The sequence below is a fragment of the Cryptomeria japonica genome, chromosome 11 (genome assembly GCF_030272615.1).
Source record: "Cryptomeria japonica chromosome 11, Sugi_1.0, whole genome shotgun sequence".
In the NCBI taxonomy this organism is placed as follows: Eukaryota; Viridiplantae; Streptophyta; class Pinopsida; order Cupressales; family Cupressaceae; genus Cryptomeria; species Cryptomeria japonica.
The window spans coordinates 241,815,274-241,823,599 of record NC_081415.1 but is presented as its reverse complement, the minus strand read 5'-3'; positions in this window follow the sequence as shown (position 1 = coordinate 241,823,599).

Here is an 8,326-nt window from a genome sequence, read left to right as displayed (position 1 = left end):
ATTAGAAGCATTCATGTGCTCTATATACTCCTATAATGATGGTGTGATGCTTATGTAATCCTTATTTTAATCATTTTGTAATCAATTTTATATGTGGCCAATAGATTCCTCTCTCAATCCTAGATTATTCTTTTTGAATTAGCTTTAGTCTTAGCACGCACCATTATAGCATGCAATTTGAAATAAGTTGTTATTTAAATTATTCATAATAAATAATAATGGAGGAAAACATGGACTTAGATTAAGAAAATTAATTTAAAAGGATCAAGTTTCAAATCAATGGTTATAGAAATGATCTAGAGAAATTTCACACCTATTTATCTAACCCAAGGTGACGAACTAATATGTTTTCAATGGAAGATTTGAATGACGATAACAAGAGCACAAAAGGTTAAAATGGAAGATTTGAATGAGATTGATTTGTAAAACCTTCAAACTTGAAGTTTTCAATCATTGCAATTAGCATTTTGCCTTTCTACTTGCTTAAGCCAATGAAGTACTTCAAGAAGTGTGAATATCATGACTAAAAATTTAAAAAATATGCTTGTAAAATAGAAATGAAACACTCACACAACACCAATAATGCACCCTTGTAACCTTGTCATGAAAAAACCAACTTTTGGTAGTGGAAAATTTCCTACTACCTAATGGAATTAATATGGAAGTAACACAAGAAGTCGCACAACAATAGTTTCTATGTCCTATCTTATATATCTCCAAAAACTATATTTCCAACACCTACCTACAGTTTTTGGAACATGGTGAGATGTTTTACCAAGCCTAAGGAGAAACCTCTTCAATAATGGAAGCTGAAAAATTGTTTGTTCTTTCAAATTATTGACTTGATTTGATGATAATGAATTCGTCATTATTTGGATGAGTTCTACATGATCTAAACAAGATCGCTATAATCTAAATAAATTTGTCACAATCTAAATTAATTCACTAAAATATATAATGAATTCATCATGCTGCTTTCACTCCCAACACCGAAAAACTCTTTGACATTGTAAACACAAAATTTGTGAAATTTTTTAAGAAAAATATTAGAAATAGCAGAGTAAAATTGATTTCAATAAAAAATAGCTGAATTCATTATTTGAAAATAAATAATGAACATAAAACTTTAAACTGTTCTTGGAATGCAGGGCACTAGACTCGATGAGAACATGACTTATTTTAAGGCATTGAATGGCTCAGCGTTATGTGGTTTTAACAACGGAAAATTGGTTTTTTATATATTATTTAAAAACCAAAAAATCACATAAACTGGTAAAGTCAACAGGCATAATAAAGGGTTGCATCAGAAGATAAGGACAAAAAAACTAACCGGGTCTGAATGTGGTCTTACAATGTCAAATCAGCCTCCAACATTGCCCTGGCAAAAATGTCATACTTCCCAGCTCGGTCTATCCAAAAATAAAAAAATATATAGAGAGAGGGGATGGGTCGAGTAAGATTTTTTAAAATTATTAATAAATTAGATGGATCTAGTTTTAGAAGAAAGTTTATGGTTTAATTTTAGAAGTGTGTTGATTTGGAATAGTATTAAAGTTGGGTGATTTTTTGATGTATCATTTTTAAAATATGTTATAAGTGTAGACAATGTCTCCTACAATCTTTGCATGGAATTAGATTTTTCAGCAACTTCGAATGTAAAAGGAGATTCACCATTAATTATAAATGTTGTCAACTATTCTAAGAATAGAAGTATCATCTTCAACATATGATCAAGTGCATACATTGTATTAGCAAACACTTCTCTTGTATATCTTTCAATTATATAGAGAGAGAGCTGACGATTCTTTAGTAAGTATTAGTGATGATCTCTCTCATAATAAACCTCAAATCTAGTGAGGTGAATCTGGTTTATAACCGCCCTTTAGAAATCAACGAATTGATTGTGCATGTTGCAAACAAATATATTATAGATCGTACCCTTTTGAAATCTTCAAGATGTCTCAAATGCTAACCATATGAGTATTAAAACCTCACATGGTGGATTCAAAATTCTTGATATATAGAACTCTCAAGCTCCTTTTGACATTGATGCAATCATTTGAAAATTTTCTAGAACTCATACCATAAATTTAGAACTTGTTATATAATTGATGTTGATCTAGAAATTTGTCTATTAAACTTTCTAGTTCATTTTCGCTATATGTAGGTGATTTTTTTTAATGTAAACATGAATCTATGATTCAAGGATCTAATTTGATAGAATTTTGTTAACTAAAACCTTTCCACCTCTTTGTAAGTGCTTGACGAACATCTTTGGGGAATTCATTAAATTGTGAGGGTCGTGTTCTCCTTCGCCAAATCCCTAAATGGATCAATTCAACAATGATCAATCAAGATCAATAATGACAAGTATTCATATATTATATTCCTAGAATGATGGTATAATTCTCATGTAATCCTTCTTTTAATCGTTTTGTAATCAAATTTTAGATGTTCTTGATAGATTCTTCTCTCAATGCTAAATTATTATTTTTGAATTAGCATTAGTCTTAAAATGCACCACTATAGAAAATATTTTGAAATAAGTTGTTCTCTAGATGGCTTATAATAAATAATAAGGGAGGAAAACATGGACCCAAATTAAAAAAATAATTAAAAAGGTTTGAGCAAGTTTCAAATTGATGATTATAGAAATGATCTAGAGCAATTCCACGCCTATTTATCTAAAACAAGATTATGAACTAATATGTTTTGAGATTGGATCTAGATCTTGGGATGGGTAATGATGGGGATAGGCTATGACAGATTTATTTGCAAACTTCCATGCAAAATTCACCATCTCACATACTAATTGATGCATAAAAGACAACTTAGTCATTGTGGACCCAAATGCAAGGGAAAAGGGTATGGTACATAATTTTCAACATTACATTTTGTCCCTAGTTTAAATTCCATAAGACATCTCATGGGAATGTATGTCAAAGTAAAAATTAAGCAATCAATATGAAAATTGAATATTTTTAGACAATTAAAAGATATGGATCTCTACATGAAGTATGCAAATCATGGATGTTGATCATGTGTAGTCTTCTCATGATGAGTAATCCATCTTGATAATATGCAAGCACATAATCTAAAAAGTTGTAATATGTACAATTTTTCAAGAATTTAAAAGAAAAATAAATGCAACTTGCTAAAACTATCTATAGAAAAGTAAAACGCTTATATGGTGAGAGAATTTACAAATACTAGTAAAGGTATAGCTAAGTAGAAGGGGTTTCAATGACAAGGATAGATGTTAAGGGCTATAACCAAAAAAATAAGATGCTTAGGGTTTTGTCTAGATATATAGAGCATATTAGATTGCTCTATAGATATCACAATTATAAGATTTGACTATGTGGGAGCATTATTTATCTAGATGTGGTAATGAAATTATGTTTGGTAGTAGAAGATCATATAATTGACATAAACATCTCACTATATTCAAACTCATGAATAAATGTTAGTTAGATAGTATATGTATCCCCACCTACCACACCCCACCCCCCACCTCCGCAATCAATTGCATGTTGCAAAAGATGACATTATGTAAATCACAAAAAAACATGTGATAATTATCAAAAGATAACATTCTATATATCACAATCAGCATGTAAAGAGTATCAATAGATAACATCATTTATGGAACCACAAATTATGTTAAGCACTATCTATGATATAGACATGTAAGGAAATAAAGGCAATATGATGATATTCCCCTAATATTGCCTATAGTAGTAAGGCAACACAGGCGCAATATATATATATATATATATATATATAATTATGAATCTTGTAAACACAATAAAATGTGTGTCATATGTAAATGTAAACATTGGCTATAGCAATTTGTGCAATATTAATATAAGGTATAATCATGAAATGTCAAGAAGTAAAGCTACCTAAGGTGAAATATAGGGAAATTCCTAAAACATATATGTAGAAAAGGGTCATAAGTAAAGAAAATTTGGTTTAAAGTGTCTAAAATATTCTACAATCACCCATTGTATCACTAAAAATATACTCAACAACAACAATAATAGTGTAAATTTGTAATAGCAACTAGATACTTCATTGGCTTTCCTTCAACAGTAGATAAACCAAAAGAACTCATGTTAAATTAGGAACTAATAATGAAGGGCCCAAACCAATTAGGATGAATTTACCTCAGTGTTCCTCTTTAGCATTTGGATTCTTAGAATTAGCATGAAGAACCAAGTCACCAAGCTATATATGTATGTCAATGATTCCTTATTATAAACTTTTTCTTTAAATTTCTCTAACAATCCTGAAGATTATCCAATTTTGACCCTTCATTCATCAAGTGTCTCATCTCATATATATTGTGTACTCCATTGTTGGCATTGAGTTGTCATTGATGTCAACATACATTGATGCAAAGTTGATTCAAGTTTCGGATGCAAGGGGAGAAGTGTTGATTCAGGCGTTGGCATTAATGCATGGGAGTTTTTTCATGTTGACTACATAGTTTGTTTGTCTCCACTCATTGTGTACTTGAGTTTATTGATGAAAGATTTCATTTCGGTAAGATGCCTTAACTACCTTTGAGATCAATCGAGTATTGTCGATAAAGCTTCTGAAAATGTGTTGTGGCAAACCCAATGTGTTTATCACCACATGTGCAAATAGAGAATAGAGGGTGGTTGATGTATCGTAGGTCAACATGTTTGCGTTGACCAAAGATGGTTGGCGAAGAGAATTGCAGATAAGACAACATGTTTATTGCCATTGTCTTTGCGTATTCGCAAGAGATGTCTTTTCAGGAACCACTGGAGACCCTTTAAAATTATTACAAATTGGTATTGTGCTAACATCACTACACAAGTTGTCGATCATGGGGTTGTTATCGTCGGAGCATCGGTCTATCACACTCTTTAAGAACCATGGAACAATCGAACGTGTGTACAGAAAGATCCCTAGAGTGTGATCAATTGATATAAACTTGTGAGGGGCCCATTGACACAACACTATCAGGGATCAAAGATTGGGTGGAATGAAACTTGATGACAATGAGGACTAAATGAGTTACACTTCCATCAAATGGCAATAGACCGATAAAGAAAAGGGTAGGGCCTCTTTAGATATAAGTGAGACTTGATGTCTAAAATAAGGTTGATTGGTCGATCAAGTAGTTTTGGAACTAAGGAATGTGAGGTGCAACAATATCCATTGATTAAGAGGGTGGACCCCACTTCGACCAAATAGGTGACGATTATGTGGTAAGAAATAAATAGGTGGACCCCACCTCAACCATGTTGTCTACGAGTAGATCAGGCATGTGATAAGGCTTTTGAAAAGTCTTGCGGTATACCCAACATGTTTTTCACCACACAAATGAAAGTGGCCCACGTGGACATTTGACCTGATGGTTCAATGGGAGATGTTGAGGATGTGGCATATACAAGACAAATTAGATATTGCTAACAGAAAATGGTTGTTACCCCTTTGATCAAATCTGATCGTTGAATGAAGAAACAATTAAGGAAGGTGGTTCCATTAAATTATTATGCTCAGAGGACACGTAAATGCTCAGTTGAACGGCTCAAGAAGTTCAGAAGATTTTTTGTCAATCAGATATCACAACCATGAGAAGATCATAAAACTTCTAATCAACAAGACATCAAACCAGTGGGGAGGTGCAGATTACTAAATATAGTAAACTGAATATAGATAATGATTGAAGTAGGATTGGATACAATTAATAATGGGTGCCAATCAATTTGTAGAGAAGATACAGAATATCAAATCTACTTAGACATCATGATGAGCATTATTTTTTTTCATCCCTTGGTGGGAAAGTTAGCCAACAAAAAAGAAAAGAAAAACATAAAGTGCAGAAGGCAACACAAAGGGTGTATAAAAAAACACAGGAAGTAATCCACTCTGAGAAAAATCAAGAGAGAGAATAGAGGATGAAGAAACCAGAATAGAGTGTAGAGACCTAAGAGTAGAGAGAGAAGAAAATAAGGATGAAGAGAAGAAGACCGAGGTGAAAAGAACCTAGAAGGTTATACATAGAGAGTGAAGCAGAGAAGGATAACTACACAATGTAGAAATCAATGAGATGGGTGCAGAGACAAGAAGAGGACAAAAAGTAGAGGAATGTTAGAAGAGACCAGAGAGCAGAGAACCAAGCCTATGAGCAGAGAAGAGATGAACCATTTTCAGGTGTAGAAAACACTCTGAGTTACAAAACATCATCTGTAACAAGGTACTCAACTTGTAGTTGTAATCTTTCTTTGTTGTAATCATATGAGTGGGTGCTCAGATTAGGGGTTGGTGCCCATTAATGTGTAATCAAACTTTTACTTATGAGGTTGGATTAGAGCAGTAGACTCTAGAAGCATTTCTCACTGAGGTTTTTCCCCATTATGGGTTTTCTTCGTATATCTTGTAATAAGTGTTAACTTATTATGGAGTGTGGTTCTAGATATAATGTTTATGATCTATGTATGTTGCACTATCAAGTTTACAGGTTCTCTATTGCTTAGATGGTTGAGTGAGTTGTTGTTTCTAATAGTGGGGTGTCTATTAGAAATCGTCTAGAGAATGCTTGGCGGTGTTGGACATTGTTGTTGTCGTTGATGTCAACATATTCCTCTGATTTATTGCTTCGATGATTGCAGATTGGTTTATTGGGATCATGGTTTGGTGTATGGAGTATTTCTAGTATCATTACATATTTATGTATTGGTTTCAGTGATCCAGGAAGCTTAATTGATCATATCATATGATTTGGTTTGCAGTTTGTTTTTATGATCAGTGATTTGCAGAGTTTAGTATTTCCTTCGGTATATTCTAGTGTGATCAGATCTTGAGCTAAGATTTTGGGAGATTGTTTTTCTTGTGTATCTTCATTTCAGATGGTTCATGATTTGGTGCTCCATGGGTTATCCTTCTTTGTGACAATTGCTACTATTTGAGTATTCTTGAGTTTCAAATGTTGATTAATGAAGATTTGATAAGTGGTGTTGGTACAGTTGGTACAGATGATTCTAATGTGCTTGTTGGTGTTTCCTAATTGTGTCCTATTTTTTTATACTATCTACATTGATCATTGTGCAAGTTCTTGGTGATTTTGTTGAGCCAGTGATGCTCTTCATGTTATGCGGTACTCCTGGTGGTGTAGCATGTTGCAGTTGATCTTGGCATGATTTTTGGTGGTGTTGTGTATTTGGAGATTTGGCTTAGGTCCATGTTATGTCATGTATATCATTATATCAGTCTGGTGGTCGATCCTTGTATTGTATGATGCAATTTTGTAATTATGAGTTGAGGGTTTAGCCGACCTTGTTGTCAAGGTTGATGAATTGTATAAATAGATGATCATGTAATTTTGTGATCGAGATTATGTCTGCATTATCAGAGAGTGGTGTATGTGCAAACAAGGGATTCATCTTTCAGTGTGGTGTATTGAGAAGAGATTGGTGTAAAGCAGACAAATGTGCTTGACTAGAACTGTCATCAGGCATTTGCAAATGCTATTATTGTAGTTCATTCCTTCCGAATTGTAGTCTGAATCTTGTTGTAAGTCAGTGAGACTTCCCTTAGGGTTGTAGCCTTCCAGGTTATTGTATCTTAAGCTATAAGCTCTAAGCAGTATGCCTGAATGCTGGCGCATTCCCCATTGTAATATTTTCACATACTACTGTAGAGTCATCATATTGTGCGTAGGTTCCCACCATATTTTTTCCCTTAACTAGGTTTTCCACTTCAAAATCTTGGTGTTGTGTGTTATTCTCATCTTTGTTTTTGTTGCAGTTTATCAGATTTGAATTTGTGGTTGAGTTTGTTGATTCGGTGAAAACTGATTCACCCTACCCCCTATCATTTTTCCTTCATAGTTATTGCCAACAGGCGGTTCTCTGAAATGTGGTTTTTAGTGTTGCAGTTTGGGGACACGTTAAATCAGTTTGTGCAGTGTTCCAATTCAGTTTTTAGTGATGGTCTGATTAGAAAGTGAAGTTATTGTGTTCTGAGTTTAGTGTTGTCAACTAGGTAAGCTTTCAGTTGACTGAGATGGTGTATTCTATTTGGATCATGTCTTTTTGGTCTAGATATAATTTGGTGGTTGATTTTTTATGTTGATTTTTTTGGGCTGACTGATAGGCATGCTACATTGTTTACCTATATGTTTTATCTTCTTTCAACCTTGGAGGATGTATTAGCGTGCGCAATTCATTGGAATAATTTGGAAAGGATGTATTATGATGTGTTTGGGTCCTCTCTATCTCTTGGATCACATTTAATATTTTGGGTCCAAGTAGCCTAATTTATGTAATTTTGTATGTTACGTCTCTCG